Raw genomic sequence first — 19,218 nt, forward strand, 5'->3', positions numbered from 1 at the left:
TATATATATATATATATATATATATATATATATATATATATATATATGCAGGCCTCCCAGGGATATCAACTCAACACACATAACAAGTTACAGTAAGATTAGGCACAGACCCTCCTATCAAGACTGGGCGAGACAACCAGTTGGAGGAAAGGGGTCCTAAAAGCAGGCAAGAGTCAGAGACAGCCCTCTCCCACTGTTAGAGGAATCCCACAGAACACCAAGTGACACAACTGTGATGTATGCAGAGGACCTAGGTCAGACCCATACAGACTCCCTGATTGTCTCTTCAGTCTCCGTGAACCCCTGTGAGCCCTGCTTTGTTAATTCTGTGGGCCACGTCCTTGTGTCCGAGACCCCTCTGGCTGCTATGATCCTTCCTTCCTCTTTCTTGGGATTCCCCAGGCTCTGCCTAGTGTTTGGCTGTGTGTCTCTGCATCTGCTCCCATCAGTTGCTGAATGAAGCCTCTCTGATGATTATGCTAGGCTCTGGTCTACAAGTCAAGTTCAGCAGAATATCATTAGGGAGGGTTTTTTCTCCAGTAGTGTTTGGTGCTACCCTACATCCCTGGACTATCCAGTCTCTGGGTCCTAGCCATCCAGGTAGTGTCAGGAATGATCTCCTTCTTGTGGTTTGAGTCTCGAGTTGGACAAGTTATTGGTTGACTAGCATGTCTGGCAGGCAGGACAAATTGTAGGTCAAAGGTTTTGTGATCAAGTTGATGGCCTAGTCTCACCTCAGGAAAGCCTTGCCTGGATACAGAAAACTGTTAGGGGTCTTCACTGCAATCATCACCTAGATTTTAGGGAGTTTCCATTGCACTAAGTTTCCACATTACCCCCTCCAAGTCCCCCCCCTTTCTGGTCATCTCTCCTAGTACTCTCTCCTTCCATCCCTCCCCCTAACCCCGCCTGATTCCTCCCATTCCCATCCTCAGCTGCCTTGAGAAAATAACATTTTTTTAGTCGCAGCAACAAGATGATCGGCTGGAAGCACCTGTTTTCTCACAAGGCAACAGAAGTCCCTGCATCTTGAGTGGACTGGGAGATGCTCTGAGACCTTCCCAGAGTCTCTCACTGAACCTGGAACTCAGACTCATCAGATGAGCTGGTTACCTGTTTCTGCCTTCTGAGCACAGGGCTACAGGTGTCCAGGGATATGCCCACTTTTTACATGGGGCCTGGGGATCCAAACTAAGGACTGAGCTACTCCTGGTCCCCAAAGTGTCCAGCTAATGAGAATTCAGGAACCCATCAGTCACAGGTCAGCAACCTAACTCTGAGTGACAGTGGGTGGGAAATGTAACCCCTGAGACCTGTAAATAGCCAGGCCCTACTCCCAACCCCAGGCTCCCCAGTCACCAGGCTTCACCCACAGAACACTCTAATGGGAGATCCTGCCCCTCTAGATGCAGGCAGCTAAGCTCTCCCCAAGTTTAGAACTTCAAATCCCACTAATCCACACCCTGGAAAGCTTCACTCCCCAAGAATCCCTATATAAACCTAGTGTTCTGCCCAGATCTCTGATGCTTCTCCCTTAGCAAAGGGAGCCACCCTCCTGGGTTCTTCCCTCGCCATAAATCTCATGCATGAAGTTTGTTGTAAGGTGTGACTTTGTGGTATTCCTTAGCTTCCAACTGCCTCATCAGAGCTTTTTAACACTTGCACTGGGGAAGAAGCCTCCCCCTCAGAGCTGCAACACCCCTGGGGAAGAAGACAGCACCGATGAGCAGAGCAGAAACAGAGGCAAGGAATTGTAGGAAAGCCAGAGGGAGAGCCCTAGTGCCCCGGCTGGCAAACTCCCTGTGGTTTACCTGCCTTGTACTACCTGTCTCAGAACCATAGACAAGTTAGTCTAGGGCTGAGTCCATAGACTATCTTAGTCCAGGGCAAACACTGATCCCCCCCTCTTTAGAGTAGCATATTTTCTCTTCAAAGGATCAAAGCCACAATGACAGGAAAGTGTGTGTGCGTGTGTGTGTGTGTGTGTGTGTGTGTGTGTGTGTGTTTATGCGCACGCATGTGCACGCGTGTGTGTGCGAGCAGGAGAGTGCACATGATGGTACTGTACATCCTTGGTACTCAGTGTGGAGGGACAGTTAATGAATGCTGACTATCAGGCCTCACCCAATCTCAGCTGAGTCAGAATCCACTCTTTATCAGATTCTCCGTAACATGTGTTCTCTGCTATCTGAGAAGCATGTCCCTAAGCACTGTTGGCAAGAGGCCTAAGCCACTGCCTTAGTTTGAGTTTATTATTGTGAAAAGACACCATGGCCATGGCGACTCTTACAAAGAACAACATTTAATTGAGGCTGGCCTACAATTTCAAAGGTTCAGTCCATTATTGTCATGGCAGGAAACATGGCAGCATCCAGGAAGACATCATGCTGGAGAAGGAGCTGAGAGTTCTACACCTGGATCTGCCCACAGCAGAAGCCACTGTGTACCTCGCTAAGTGTAGCTTGAGTATAGGAGACCTCGAAGCCCGCCCCCACAGTGACACACTTTTTCCAACAAGGCCACACCTCCTAATAGTGCTATTCCCTATGGGCCAAGTATTCAAGCACATGAGTCTATTGGGGGCCAAACCAATTAAACCAACACATCTACCATGTTCCTTTTGCCATAATGGTTGTCATACTCTCTCCTGGAATCCACTGGGTTCCTAATGAGTCACCTCTTTTTAGCTTTGGCCAACTTGGTTTCAGTATCATTTGTAACTAAGAGAACCTCATCTTTATGAATGGGACACCCACATGTGAAAATCTCTCTCTGTCTCTCTGTGTCTCTCTCTCTGTGTCTCTCTCTGTCTCTGTCTCTGTCTCTGTCTCTCTCTCTCTCTCTCTCTCTCTGTGTGTGTGTGTGTGTGTGTGTGTGTGTGTGTGTGTGTGTGTGTGCAGAGTGTAGGGAGTTAATGACAGGCTGGCTTTGCTCGACTATATCCCTGCCACTGAAGATCAGCTCTTTGAGTCTTGTCAGACGTAAAATCCGACTAAAATGACGTTATTTACTTCATTCAGCTTTCAGTACTAAATAGCCTCTGATTCTCTCCTACAGGATCCTTCGCTGAGTTGGGCACAGAAGACAGTCATAGATGCGTTCTTGTTTTTACTCTACAGTGGAGATGAAGCTCTGCCTCCATTGGTAAGGCCAGAACTGAATGTGCAAGGATCCGCAGGGCTTTCTGCTTAGCTCAGAGTTGAAGAAGCTGTGACAATAAAGATGCACTTCCTTTGCTCTCTCCGTCCCATGGGCTCCTGAACACTGAAGTTAGGAGCCACACCCTAACAGCCCAGGGTCAGCAGCACTCAACACACCCTCTACAATGCTCAGATGACCCTGTGTGGCCCTTGAATAGCAAGTGAGAATAAGGGTAAGATTTCTATGGATCTTGATGACAGTAAGATTTTGTGCCCTATATGTCAGTCTCAGACTAACCACTAGATGGTAGCAGTGTCACATAGTGGGACAGGACGTCGGCCTCTGGCCTTCAGTAGCCCATCCAGGGGCTGTTAATTTTTTACAGGTGTCATTTCTGTTTCAGACCTGAAAAATCCAAGCTCACCCCCCTCCCCCCGCTCCCTCCACTCTCAGTGTGGCTGAAGCTGTCACAGTACATTCGTCCCTCCAGCAGGCTGGCACAGCAGAACACAGGAGAGTGGAGGCAGAGAGCCAGACTCAGGTCACATGCAGAATGACCTGAGTTGTCTGCACTCTCAGACAACTCAGGAAGAATACAGTTCTCCACGTTAACTGAGCACTATCAATGAGTCACAGCCCATGGGACCCTGCGGGGACAAGGATGTGTGGCCATTTACCAAGAGAAAAGGGAAAGAGAAGGCTGCGTAGGGGGTTTACTGGACTGGGAAAAGGCTCAGCTCTCGATGTCCAGCCCACTGTTATCCCGAGTCTGGAAGGGACATCATGGGCTGCAGTGGGCATGTCGTGAGGATCACGCTCAGTATGAACACAATGGCTAAGATGTGGAAGGGTTGGTCTGGTGCTGCTGTGAATTCCAATGCCAAATACTGGCCCCCAAGATCTGGTTGCCCCCCTTCCCCCAACAAATAGATCCTCACCAGACCAGCTTTTGTTGTGTAAACCTTGCCCCCCAAGTTATCCCTGATTGGTTAATAAAGATGCCTACAGCTTGGGGTGGGCAGAAGTGAGGAGGTGGGGCAAAGGTTCCTAGGCATGGGGTCTCGGGCAGGGACCAGGAGGAGGACAAGAAGAGGAAGTCACCATGAAGTAGGTGAATCTTGAGTGCTAGCCATGAGAGCTGTCCTGTTGGAAGAGGAGCAGCCCAAGCAGAACATGGCAAGTTACACCTTGGGATTATTGACATGGAAGTAGACAAAATAGCACAGAGGGTTGATATCTGCCCAGATCTAGAGCTTTAAGGCTATTGTAAATATAAAGGTTTTTGTGTCTTTATGTGAGAACTCTATGGTCTAAGTGAGTTAAAATCCCCAGAATAATCTTTACTACAAAATGGTGCATGGGACATATTCCCTTAGGAAAGGCCCATTGGCTGGGCACAGTGGCTCCAGGTGATCCCAGAGACTCAGGAGGCTGAGGTAAGATGACAAGTTTAAGGTCAATCTGTGCAACTTAGTGAGGCCGTGTCTCAAAATAAAGAAGGACAGTTCAGTAATAGATCACTTGCTTAGCATGTGTTAGACCCTGGATTCAACTCCAAGTAACACACAAAACACACACACACGCATTCATACGTACATCTTGTATAATAAATGAATGCATACATATGTATTTGTATATATGCTATGTATAATGGTTCTAGTAAGATGTGGGCCTTCAACGATCCCTAAATGTATTCTCAGGCTTGTGGGTTGTGGTTAGGGTGCAGCAATTGGCAGGAACACAGACACATCATTGCAGGGCTGGCTACTTTGATACTTCAAGGTAAATTCAAAGCCTTTCAGCCTTCAGCACCTAAAGGCAGGCTGGCTGACATCCAATGCATGCCCAAGCAGCAGGCCCCACCCCAATCTGACTCTCTCCCTCCCCAACAGGCAACATGATAGCTGACTCTTTCCTATGTCAATTGGTCACCTGAAAACAGAGAGGGGGGGGGGGAATCATTTAATCATTTATCATTTGAAAAGGAACAAAACCATGGGAAGTAACTGTACCTGTGGGGAAACAGATCTTTCACCTTTCTCTGAATTGCAGAAGGCAGGAGAATGGGAAAGGGGGAGAAGCCAGACTGCTGCGGACTTGAGCGTGAAGTTGTTACCCGCCTGTTCATTTGGAGAAGAAATCCGAGTGTGTGTATGTGTGTGCCTACGTGCGTGCATGCTTTGTCACCGGGCACCATTTGTGCTCTCTCCTACTAGGTGTTTTTTCTGCCCATGTTGATTCGCCCAGAACTCCCACTCTGGTCGCTTGGATCCAGAGAAGCAGAGAGTTCACACCCTTCATGGGTGGCTCCCCGGGGAGCAAGGCCACCCAAAAGTTGCCGCAGTTGGGAGGATGGGGAGAGACAAGAGTTAGAGCACCAGGGAGACAATAAGGGCAAACAATGGAGAGACGCAGAGAGTGCTCCGTCAGGGCCAGGCGCCTTGCTTTCCTGTCAGAACAGGAACCCTTCAGAACTGAGCCATGAGCCCTCCCCAGTCACCACAGGAAAGAGCTCTACTGCCATTCTTCTGGAGGTCTAAGAAAGCATGGGTCCGGGGAGCAGTCACAGGCCTTAGGATCAAGTTCTAGAGCGTCTGAAGCTTCAGCTACCTCCTCTTCAAGCTGGGTAGGACCAAGTACCCGCTTTAGAGGACTGTCTTGGAAATCATTTACAAAAGGATTGGGGGCAGAGCCCAGATCTGTCACCGATGACTAATCAATAAATCATGTACATTAATGCATGTCTGGCCATGCCTTCTTTTAACTAAATCTGCTGATTTCTGAGGACATGAGATGAATTAGCTTCAGCCTCTGACCACCGAGGAGCTATTGGGAAAGTGGGAGAGGCAAGAATATCTTCACCCAGCTATATCACAATTCCTGAGATCACAGAGACCCATCAGCCTCTGCCTGTCTCGTGCCCCGATTAAAGCAATGTACCAGCACACCCATTTTATCTGGGTGATCTTGCAGCTAGCCCTGAAAATCACTATGCTTCCATGTTTCCATTTGAAAGAGAGTAACTGTTTTTCACCTCATAGAGTTGAGAAATAAATGTCATCCAGAGTGAGGAAGCTCTGTGTGCTCTGTTAGGTTAGACCAATTCTTAGTGTGTTCCTTTGTTCCTTGGGGTTTCCACAATGCTGTCTCCGTGGGAACTTATGAAGAGAATGAGATGAGATGAATGTTTTGTGAGGAAGGTCAAACCTCAGTGTGCAGAATCAGCATTTAAACAGCAAGGGCAACCGTAGCTGAAGGTATATGATAGTTCAGTCTTACTGGCTGCAGTCAATGTGACACAGCCTTACTTTCCTCTGTACTTGATTCATGGATGTGAGTGACTTGCTTGGAGGCCGATGGCTTCCGAGCAATTATGCATGCCTTTAGTCCCAGCCTTCGGTTATGCTCTCTTATTAGTGACTCTCCTGATTTCTGAACCAAGTGTCAAGTACCTGACAGAAGCTGCTTACGGGAGGAAGGTTAATCTGACTCCTGGTTTCACCGGGGCTTCAGTGTATCACTGTGGGGAAGGTAAGGTGGTGAGATCTGTCTGTGGACATGAGGGGCATGTGAAGAAGGTCCTTATGTGGCTACTGGACCAAGGAGCAGAAAGCCAGATCAGAACAAGACTCATCTTTAGTGACCCACCTTTGCTATCTAATCACCATGTCACAAAGTTCTAACACCTCCCCAGGACAGCATTGTGATCCAGGGACCAACTGTTCAAACATAAGAGCCTGTGATGGACATTTCAGATTCAAACTATAACATTCTATAGTTTGTCCCCAAGGCTCGTGACTGCCTCACAACATAGATTGCATTCAGACTAACTTTATGAGGCCATGGTCCTAACAGGTTCAACACTATTCACGAGTCCAGGGTCTCAGGCCAGCAAAATGTGCAGGATGACCTAAGAGTGTAGTCCACAGAATCTAAGTGGTAGAAGGAGAGAACTAACTCCTACAGGCTGTCTGTTAATCTCCACCCACAGGGTATGCCATGCATACGCCCCCATACATAAATGTAAAAGAAAACAATATTATTATTATTATTATTATTATTACTATTATTATTAATAAATCTGCAGGGCAGTAATTATGCATGCCTTTAGTCCCAGCCCTCAGAAGGCAGAGGCAGGAATTTGAGGATAGCCTGGTCTACAGAGTGAGAGAGTGAGTTCCAGGACAAGCCAAAGCTACACAGAGAAACCCTGTCTCAAAAAAAAAAAAAAAAAAAAAAACAACCTACCAACCAAAAAACCCCAAATAAACTAGAGTTCAAAGTTTCTATTGAGAGTCAAGGCAATCTCTTAGCTGTGCATTCCTATAATATAAGAAAACAAATAAACAAAACTCAATCAAAAACTTACATAGGCCTTTTTGGTATTTTTGTTTGTTTTGTTTTTTTGAGATAGTGTTTCTCTGTGTAGCCCTGGCTGTCCTGGAACTCTCTCCACAGACTAGGCTGGCCTCTAACTCAGGGGCTGGCCTGCCTCTGCCTCCCAAGTGCTGGGGTTAAAGACCTGTGATAACACCTGCCAGCTACATACTTTCAATCTACAATAGCATGAAGTAGTCATTCGAATTCCAAACAGGAGGAATGAACAAGGCAAGGCAATCTCTTAGCTGTGCATTCCTTTGATATAAGAAAACAAACAAAACTGGACCAGAGCAAGGCTGAAACACAGCAGAGTAAGCCCTAAATTACACACCCCACACTCAACTTCTGTGACACGTGTTGGCATTGTCTGAGTTCCGTGGTCTTGGTCATGGCCTATGACCCTGCCATTTGCAGGCTATGTGGTATCTCTCTTGAGCTAGCCCCACTGGGTGACTGCAGGTTTCCTTGATAGACATTTCAGTATCCAGGCCTCTCTATCCTACTGAGTTTTGTAATGACTAGTTTAATTGTCAGTCTGACAGAATGTTGATTCACCTGGGAAAAGATTCTAAATGAGGGAGGGTTACGTCGGGTTGGCCTGTGGCATGTCTGTGGAGAATTATTTTGACTACTTTGATTGACATGGGAAGACCCAACCTGAAGGTGAATGGCACCATTTTCTGGTCTGGGGCCCCAGACTACATGGGATTAGAGAAAGCTAGTTGAATACTAAACATACCTGCATCCACTCTCTCCTAGCCCCGGACTGTGGATGTCACATGACCAGCTATTTGGAGTTCCTGCTGCTCTAAGTTCCCTGCCTTGATGGACTTAACTTGGGCTTCTAAACTACAAAAAATCCATTCTCTCCCAAGCTGTTTCCTAGGGCATTTTATCACAGCAGCAGAAACAAAACCAGAACAGGTCTACACAGAAGCACTGGCTTCAGACTCAAAACTTCCTCTCTGAGGAGCTCCACGCAGACCATCTGACTCTGCCACACATCACCTGGACTCACAAGCTTTATTTCTGGAACTCTGCTACAAGTATCCATAACTCTGTAATTCTTGTATTACAGAGTTGGGTTTGGTCTGCAAAACCAGCCCCATGGAGATGATGCCAGGTTGGACTGACAGTTCAAGGTGTAGCTGGGTCTCTTTGGATCGTGACTGCTACAGCCTCTGAGGACCTGCAGAGCTAGAGAGAGGAAAATATTTCTCCAGGTGGCCCTACTCAGGACACCATGAGAAGGTTCTCTCTTCAAACCAATGTCTTCCAAATGTTGTTATTGTTTTCTCAGCTTTATACCCCAGAGTCTTTAATATGTGAGGTGTCATGCACTTGAGGCACCTCTGTCATTCTCTCTCTCTCTCTCTCTCTCTCTCTCTCTCTCTCTCTCTCTCTCTGTAGTACTGTAGTGAAGTTGGTAATAGAATAAACATCTCTGTGTAGGTTAGGCAAGCATTCTGACCATTGAACTGTATCTTCATGGTTCCTCTGTAAGGATGCTAATCTTTTTAACAATCATACTAACTTTGTCTGTACTAACGTGTCTGCTACATTTAAAGACGTACATAAGCCTTCAAACTGTATATTTTCACATCTCTCGGATCTGCTTTTTCCTCTAAATTCGTATTATAAGCCTGAGAAGCAGCCACCAAACACCATGCTGCACTCTGTCTGTTTGTCTTGAAATTTCCCCCACCAGATAAATTAGTCCATCAGTTTCCAATTCAGCTTCACCTAAACTTTCACAGCACAGGCGAAAATATAGATTCATATGTTTAAATATTCAGTTCTAGCTAGTGGCACGGTTTCAGGAGATTGTAGGCTTTGGGATGCCAGAATGCAATGCATAAGCTGTGTGCCTTGTTCCTATGAAGCCCCAAGATAAGTCTTCATTGTGTGCACGTCCATCGGCATTCCTACCTTCGACACTCCCACCGAACAGCCCACTCAGCTTACAGTTTTCTAGGGCTTCTCTAGCCTACATCTCTAAACTTCTATATTCCTCCAGGAAACCAGTTCCAAGGGATCCAGAACCACATGGCCAAGGTCATCACAGCATGGGGCCAGTTTGTCTGTCCAATTCTCTGTATTAATCTCTTTATTAATTTCAAATACATAATGGAAACAGTTTAAAGGGGGACAGTTTAGCTTGGTTTATGGTTTTAGGAAGTTCTCAGTCCATCATCCTCACAGGGAAGCCATGGTGGCTGGGGTGTGTGGTAAAGATATTCATGATGTTGCCAGACCACAAGCAGAGGTGGGTATAGCCTTTAAGGACCACCCCTGGGTAACCTACTTCCACCATCTAAATTCTAAATCCCAAAGCCTACAATCTCCCAAAACAGTGCCACTAGCTAGAACCAAATATTTAAACATATGAATCCGTGGGGGACATTTCACATCACCATCCTTACAGACATCACATTGTCCTAGCTCATCCCATGGCAGCAGAGCATATGGGGGAGTCTAGATAAATACATGGTACTGAAACCAAACCCCTAAACCCAACAAAGTTCCTGTCCAAAGCTTAAAGTTCAGCTGAAGAACATAAGCAACCACAGACAAGGATGAGAATGATGAACGGTCCTAGAAGACAGCATCACCAACAGTCAGTGGGCTTTTACATGGGTGGCAGGACAAGATCGCCTAAAGTTACACAGTCAACCAGCACTGCACATGACTTCTCTGACTATATCATTTGCCAATACAGTGGTCCTCATGCTTCGGGCTGGCTCCAGTGAGGTGGGAGGAGGGAGTGCTTGGGCTAAGCGGCGTTTGATTCTCATCCTCCAGACTCACTTTGAGGTTTGGTTTCCTCCAACACAAACACCAAATGTTTAAATGCTGAAACTGTCCACCCTGGTGTGAATGCTGATGAATAGTTTGCTTTTGATTTCTCAAAGTATGGACGTCACTCCCCAAGCTGCTTATTGACTTATGCACTGATTAAAAGGAAGGAGAAAACCTTCTCCTGACAGAAACCATGCACCAACCCTTTCCAGGGTTTAGATGAAGTTCAAATGTAGCAGCAGCATGACTGCTTTAAGGAAGGCCAGTCTGAGCCAGTTTAGCCTTCACATTACAAGGAGCTAAACGCTGAAGCCTTGTATCTCCGTACAATGTATTCCCTTAAAAACACAAGTTAGGGGCTGCAGAGATGGCTCATGAGTAAAATATTTTTCTCTCTAAGTCTGAGTTTGAATCCTCAGAGGTTATGTAAAGCCTGGGTGTGGAGTGTGTCTACAATCCCAGTACTCTCAATGGAAGTCAGAGACAGAGAGACACACACACACAACCTTGGTGTGGGTCTCCAATAAGGCAAAGGACCAACACCCAAAGTTGCCCTGTGAACTTCATATGCCTACTGTGACACCTACATTCACTCATACAAATGCATGGACATGCACATGTGTGCACACACATGTACACATACATGTTGGTTCTCTCAACTCTGGGCTTTGCTGCAACAAGAGAAATGGCCTTCCCTGTGGGTCCTCAAAACATGGGGAGTGCTTGACTGTGTCTTCACATACTGCCACAGTCAGGCACTGGGCTTTAGGGAAGTGCTGAGACACAGCTCAGGGGTGGGAAAACACAGTCTAGGATGTGGGGGGCTGAAATTGGGGTTCCTTGCCTCCCAGATGTCTAGTCACTGCTAGAGTGCCACATAGAGGTGTCGGGATCAAAGGATGGGGGGGTCTATGGGATTGTTGAGGCCTGTGGGCTGGGGATGACGACAAACCTTGGGCAAGGGAAATGGGGAATTCCAGCTTAGCTCATCAGGAAATGTAACAGCAGTTGTCTGGAAGTGCAGAGAGGCCTTCTGTGGGAGACTTAGGCTGAGGCTCTGTAGGCAAAGGCCTCTTCCATGTTCCCTATGGCCATCTTCAATGAAAGAGACAGTCTATGTTTATCCATACTGTTTATTGACTGTTCATTATGGGAAATGGATGTGTACCAACTTCTCAGGGTAGACCAGAGACTAAATACATTTTGCAGGGAGGAATGTCTGAAAAGGGAAGCTTATTGGCTAAGCCCTCTGGGCCTCTAGATGCCTCATTAGTGTGGAGAACTCTGTTTGGGGGCTACATTACATGACCACAGGTCACGTTTTCTTTCTTTTTTTTTTTTTTTTTTTTTTGGTTTTTTTCGAGACAGGGTTTCTCCGTGTAGCCCTGGCTGTCCTGGAACTCATTCTGTAGACCAGACTGGCCTCGAACTCAGAAATCCGCCTGCCTCTGCCTCTGCCTCCCAAGTGCTGAGATTAAAGGCGTATGCCACCACTGCCTGGCAGGTCACGTTTTCTTATGTGGGAAGTGTGGTAATGTTACAGGTCAGGAATCTGCCAGGGAGCAGAGAGCTGCCTATCATCTCATGTGGGTGGGCACCAGGGTACCGGGGTCTCAGACCCACTCTACCTTACCCACTTTCTTGGGATGGTCCATTGTTTCACACTTCCCCTTCCCAAGATGTGTCATTGAGACAGTCTAGTTGTGACTCACTGTTGTCCCCGTTCCCCAACACACCACATGTAAGGACCCACGAAGAGGACCCCCAACTCAAGTCCCGATCAGCGCGCACCCAAGGAGACACGAGAGACTGACTTGACGCAAAATAGCAAAAGGCAGTTTACTAACAAGGGCCCTTGGATCGAAACTCATCCCACGCAGGGGAGAGAATTTCGACGACCAGATCTGACAGTTTAAAGTTTATATAGGGAACGGCGCAGGGGGAAGGGGGAGAGCGGGAAACTTTGGCGCGGTTACATTTGATTGGATATTTTAGACATCAGCAATCGGTGTAAGTTATCATTTTGGCGGGCATAGCAAGCTTTTCCTGGTGGTCATGATAACTCGTATTTTTTTGTATTTTTGGCCATGAAACCTCAGACTTTCTGATAGGAGAATAAAAACACCAGATGGCCCATTACTCACTTGGGCATGTTTAGACTGGTCAAGATATGTCTTTGGTTGTTTCTACATTTCTGGTCACCTTGTCCCTAGAGGGGCTTGATATTTTTATTATGGCTATTCTCAGCAAGCTCAGCAAGTCGTCCGGCGGTCTTTGCCAAGTTGTTTTAATTTTTACTCTTATAGAATGCCTTTGACATTCTGGAACTAAGTTACTTGTGGTTCATCACCATTTTGAATCACTAAAATCATTTTGCTAAAACAAAAATTATTGATATGGGAACTTCCTCACAGTATAAAGCTGTCTATAGTGTTGGCACAGAGAGTGACAAAATGTGATTGTGACCATCTCTTGGCTTTCAGATCACTGGTGACTTGGGCCACCTATCTTTCTGCATCACATGGCATCTTTAGATTTTCTTATATTTATTTATTTTATGTGCATGAGTGTTTTGCTTGAATATATGTCTGTGTACCACATCTAGGCCTCGTGCCCTTGGAGGTCAGAAGAGAGGGGAGGGTCCCTTGGAACTAGACAGACAGCTGTGACTGTGGGCTTCCATGTGGGTGCTGGAGATTGAGCCAGGCTCGCTATAGAGTGAGGGCTCTTAACCTTTGAGACATCTCTCCAGCCCTCCCACGTTACTTTTACCTTTCTGATATTCATTCATTCATTCATTCATTCATTCATGAAACACTGTCTTTCTATGTAGCTTTTGCTGTCCTAGAACTTGCTATGTAGACAAGACTGGCCTCAAACTCTCAAGGATCCACCTGTCTCTGCCTCCTAAGTGCTGAGAATAAAGGTGTGAGTGCTCTCTCTCTCTCTCTCTCTCTCTCTCCCTCCCTCCCTCCCTCCCTCCCTCCTTCCCCCCTCCCCCTCTCTCTCTCTCATTTTCTCGCTCTCTTTCTCTCTCATACTCAAGTGATCTGGAAGCTGAGTACAGATTCAGCATCATCTGAAGTTTTAGTTATGCACTGGGGTTTACGGAATATACAACCCTCTCCCCTGGATAAGGAATTACTGCGTATAATTGTTGAATGATGGGTTGGACAACATAAATCAAGACTTAGGGATGTAGCTCACTGATAGAGCAAGTGCCTTGTATGCCCATGGCCCTGGGTTTGAGCCAAAGCTAAGCAAAAATAATAAGCTATTGATTAAATGAAATAATTGTAATAGATGCCCTTTGAGGAAAACTTTCTTCTTAACTGCTTTTATTGAAAAAAAGGAGCAAGAATCCCAGAAGACTGGATACTTCATAAGTGACCAATCGTTAAACAGGGCTAATGTTGTCACATCCATTTTAGAGGAAGACAGAAGTCATCTCCCAAGTCATCATCTGAGCCATCAGAAGTCTCTAAAATAGACGCAGAATCTTTCAAGAGAGTCAGTGGTGAATCCCAGACCTGAGGACATACACTCTATGAAGACTGTGACCAGGTGTGCCTGGGAGAGGAGTAGAGCGGTTTCACACTGAATAAGAATGTGTGGTAATTTTGATACACACTATGCTATTTGTGTTATTGTTTTATTGTGAGGTAGAGTCTCAAGTAGCTGAAGCTAGCCCTGACCTTGAATTTCTCATCCTTCTGCTTCTACTCCTACCTTCAAGTGCTGGGATGACAGGGTGTGCCAACATGTTGGGTTACGCAGTGCCAGGGACTCAACCCTGGGCTTTATGCATGCCAGACAAGCACCCCACCACCTGAGCCACCACTCAGCTCCTTCAATATACACTTGAACTCAACTGTTATCAAGGCACCTGGTACTCCCTGAGACAGCTCGTGCATGATTGGCTCTCTCCCTTGAACGTGAGAGTCACAGTGCCCTTAAAACCATATGCTTTACCTCAAAGTCCCCACTTCTAAGGCGCAGCACACTGCCCAGAGCTCAGCAAGTGTCTCATGCAGTCACACATGTTTGTAAAGGGAATGACCGGGACCCAGGGGACCCCTGGCGCATGACATAGCTGTAAGAGTAGAGGGCAAGCCCATCTGTGACGACAGCCAGAAGAGTAATGGTGACGTGCAGCCAGAGCTGCTAAACAGATGTAGTTTCTATAAAAACTACAGCTAGTGGGGGCCCGTGAGGGAACACTAATTGAACCCACATGTCATGGTCAGGTCACAAGCCCACACAACTGAGGGCAGTGAACAAGACCCCAGAATGGCTGCCGGTGCCACCAGGCCTCTGGTGTAGGCCACATACAGCTGCTGCTCCCCTGGGCATCCCACCCTGCCTCTCAGCCTTGGACATCTTCTGTTGTTATTCTGGGTGAGGGTCAGCAGTTACCTTAGTGGAAAGGCTCCACCATGTCAGTCACTGCTGGGCGGAAGCTGGGTCTAGGATCTGTTCTCCCTGCTTATCCTCACCTTACTGAAAGGCTGCTCTTTGGCTGTGTGGGAGGGGGTTGGGCTTCACTGATTTGGCTTTAATGTGCCTAAAGGTGGAAGTCTTTGGACCAGTTTGAAGGACTCTCGGATTCAGGCCTCACAGAGGCAAATTACCCCAGAATCCAAGAGATGGGACTTAGCTACTGCATATATTGAATCCTGCCTTCTGCCCTTGTGACCCCAGCTTGGGCTGCAGCCAAGCCCTGACTTCTCCCTCTGTCTGTCCCTGAGGCATAGTGGCCAGGTGTGAGCTGAGGCTAGCAGCTATCTGGAAATGCTGCCTCCAGCTGTGGAAGAGTAACCATGGTCACCAGCAAGCGCCTGCTGATTTCTCACAAGTGCAATTTATGAGGCAAAAATTTCGCTCTTCATAAAAAGGTCCCACCCTCCTGTTGGGAAGGGTAATTGCAGCTTTTAGCTGCCTGTGACACAGTCATTATCCATTTCCTCAAGTGCTGAGTGGCTATTGCCCATGGGATTTAGGTCATATTCTTGGTTAATGAGTAAAAGAGGATGTGAGGTGGACATCCAGGCCTGTGACTCATCCAGTTGGGCCCTGAGTCCCTGTGAGTGGCTCTTCTCAGGCTTGGCCTTGGTTTGCTCACATTGGTTGTGAACTTGGTTTTGTCTAGCCTGGGGTGGAGGAGGGGCAGCATAGAAGGACAAGTGTAGAATGAGTGTCTGCAGCCTGGCTTCAGCAGCTAGTACTTTTATTCAAGTCTCAGGAGTCTCACAAGAGTCACATGGGTCAATGAGCTGGAGCAGTCCAGTACACGGTAGTCACCTTTATTCGGGTTACCTGACCCAGAGTCCCATACCTACTGCTTTTGCATTTCCCCATGGTGGGGGACAAGTCCATGCAAGCACTGTTTCATCTACAGCAGATGCTGAATGAACGTTTGAGACTGTTGGGCCTACTGCGGCATTTCAGGCCACTCCCTTTACCTGACCCCAGATCAGTCCTTTGGTTAGCACTTTCCATTAGGACCAAGGGCATGTCTACCTGAGGTAGAGCCTGAGAGGCAGGCTGATGACACCTCCCTTCTCCTCAGGAGGCTGCCTCCTCACCTTCCTTGAACTATATGTTATAGTTAGACCAGGAAATTCTTCCTCAAGATAAGGAAGCATCATTCAGAGAAGGCAAACTATTTGTCCAGGTTTCAGACCTAACTCCCTTTCCCTAGGCTCAGTGTCCAGCATTGTGTAGGTTCCCAGGCCTTCTGCATAGGGAGATGAGGGCATCCCTTGGAAACTGAGCCTTGGAAGAATACCACAGGTACTCATGCCTGCAGCCCTGACCCCGACCTCCACTCCCACCCTCTGACAGGCTCAGAGCTCAGAACTCTTCCCCGGTTGAGATTGGTTCAGGCCAAGATTCACTGTTCCAGACTACTTACCAACAAGAAATAGCCCAGTGCCAGCAAGGAAATGGCTGCCATCCTCTGGAGAGAGAGCCAAGGAGACACCAGAATACTTGTGGGGGTGCTCCTAGGGGACACTCATCTCAGCACCCTGAAGCCACATGTCAGGGAGACAGTGTGAGGCCCAGCGGGCCAGAGATTGAACTAGACCAGGTTAGGAAGGTTGCTAAGTCTGGCTCTCCCAGTCACCAGCTGGGCCTCCATGTGTAATATGTGGACAGTGTATTTTTCTCAGTTGGGCATTGTGAGGACTGAGTTAATGTATAGAAAGCACTTGTGAAAGCCTGGCCCAAAGTAAACCTGGGAAGTGTATGCTAACATCATGAGCCAGCCATTGTGTGGGCAGTACTTAATACGCTGTCCTTTTCTCTGGAGCAGGGACAGCAGAGCCTTCTGGAACCAGGTGCTCCCTCCAGCTCCCATCTCTTGTACACAGCTCTGTTTGGTCAAGCCAGGCAGCATGGATCAGCGCCAGTGTGCACCTCAGGAAGACACTAAGAACAGGTCATGCATGTTTGCTTGTGTTGTTTGACTTTTCTGACTCAGATAAAATACTGCACTATGTATTATTAATAATAATAATGGTAGTGCATTATGTTTGTTTTTGTTTGTTTTGTGTGTGTTGTGTTGTCTTACCAATCCAAGTTGAGTAAAACACTGTGTTATTTCTTTTTAATTTTAATTTCTTTGAGTGCCATCCAGAGTCCTGCTTATTTACTCTTTGTCCCTTTTAATCTCAGTGGAGACACTACATAACTTCAAACAGCATGTAACTCGACCTCACAGTTTATAAAGAGCCTTCACCCACCTGTTCCCTGGCAAGAGCTGACCCAGTGCTCCTATGGGAGTTGGAGGTTCGCTTTCTGTTTCCATTCAGACATGTGGGAAGCTGGAAAGTGAGGCTGATGGAGAGACAACTCTTGGGTTCGAGCAGATTTGAGAAGACTCACAGATGGAGCCACCTTTCCTTCTGGAAAACCCCTTCTTATCTTCTGTTTGTTTTTGTTTTTTCAAGACAGGGTTTCCCTGTGTAGCCCTGCCTGTCCAGGAATTCTCTCTGTAGACCAGGCTGGCCTCAAACACACAGAGATCCGCCTGCCTCTGCCTCCCAAGTGCTGGGATTAAAGATGCTCCAGCACTCAGCTCCTTGCCCCAATTTTAACTCAACACTACGATCACAGATGTAAGGTTCTTTTATATCTATATCACTTATATCTCTACACTATCACCACCCTGGTGTTCCTTGAATGGCCGCATTGTTGTGACTTCCTCTGGAGCTCAGGCCTTTGCCCATTTATGCCATGCTTTTGCTATGTTAGAAGCAGAACGACTACAACTTTTTAGGGGCCAGAGAAATTTCATTCCTTTGCATTATTTTCTTGGAACACATGGACGAGAATGGGACCGAGGACTTGGTGAGCATGGATTTATGACCTTCTATTCTCTTTACCATTATCCATCAAGGCATACATTTATTCATCCATCTGTCATCTGTCCATTTACTCCATTCTATTTCCTCCACACCTTAAACGTATTACAGACACTAAAAGAAGTGCGCTCTGGCACATATGTGAACATGGATATGAGGGGGGGAAGTTGCTGCCCTCCATCCCATCCCCAAAACCACTGCCCCTCCAATTCCAGCCACACATTCCCAGGCTCTGCTCCTGCCTCACTGCCCTGGGTTGACTCGTCTATGCCAGTAGTCCCAGCAACCTCTGCTTGTTTTGGAAGGCCGAGTCCTATAATTAAAGCCACTGGATGGTTCCAGCTATTTCCCCATGGCCTGAGTCTGGTCGGGTGGCAGGTTGTGTCTCTCAGGGATAGACCAGTAGTAGTTCCAAGACAACCATGAGGACGAATGGCGTGTTGTGGAGCATTGGCTGCAGCAGGCTCATCTGGCTTCATGGTGGCCTTGAAGATGATTGAGATAGTCTATTCTTTCCTATAGCCTGTAGCCCACCAAACCCAGCTTGTCATGTGTCACATTGTATCTATGTAGGTACCTGGAACACACTCCAGGGGATTCTTTCTTTAGAGGAATGTTGGCAATCAGTCAATCAGTTATACACACACATACACATAAACATACATACACACTCATATGCTCACACACACACTCACATACGCACACACATATACCACATACACAGTTACAAACACTCCCATGTACACATACACAGATACACTCACACCACACAATACCACATGCATACACACACACTCACATACCACACACATACATAGACTCACATACACACCACACACACACTACTCACATACATACTACACACCCACCCACACACCACAAAAACACTCACATACACACTTAATCACGCATAACACACACACACACACACACACACACACACACATACTCACAGATACATACACATGCACCACACCACACACACACACACACACACACACACCTGACTGGCTCAAACTCCCAGATATCCTTTTCCTTTGCTGGGATTAAGGCATGTGGCACTACTCCTGGTTGGTTTCTAACTCAGTGAAATACTGTGAGGAAAAAAAAAACACAGGTAAGAAAACACAGTCCTTGAGTCACCACAGAATAGAGTTCCCAGGACAGTCCAACCTTAGAGCTGGATGTGCAGGGATCTGGCTGAGCTAAGGAAGGGGTGAGGCTGAGAGACAGGGATCAGGGCTGACCTTGGTCCTGACATCAGAACCTTGCTCTGGCTACTTCTTACCTGTATAACTTTGAACAAATCATCTAGCATTCTTCATTGATGTGACCAAATTCCCAGGAAGAGCTACCTGAAGGAGGAAGGACCAAGTTTGGCTCATGGCTCAAGGATACAGAACAAAGGTTGTTGGTCACAGTGAGCCTGCCCTCAGAAAGCAGGGACAGATCAACACTGATACTCATCAGGATCTCTCCTGCCTTCCTGCCCTCCTGCCCTCCTGCCCTCCTGCCCTCCTGCCCTCCTGCC

This window comes from Grammomys surdaster, unplaced genomic scaffold, assembly GCF_004785775.1.
Source record: "Grammomys surdaster isolate TR1022 unplaced genomic scaffold, NIH_TR_1.0 149, whole genome shotgun sequence".
NCBI lineage: Eukaryota > Metazoa > Chordata > Mammalia > Rodentia > Muridae > Grammomys > Grammomys surdaster.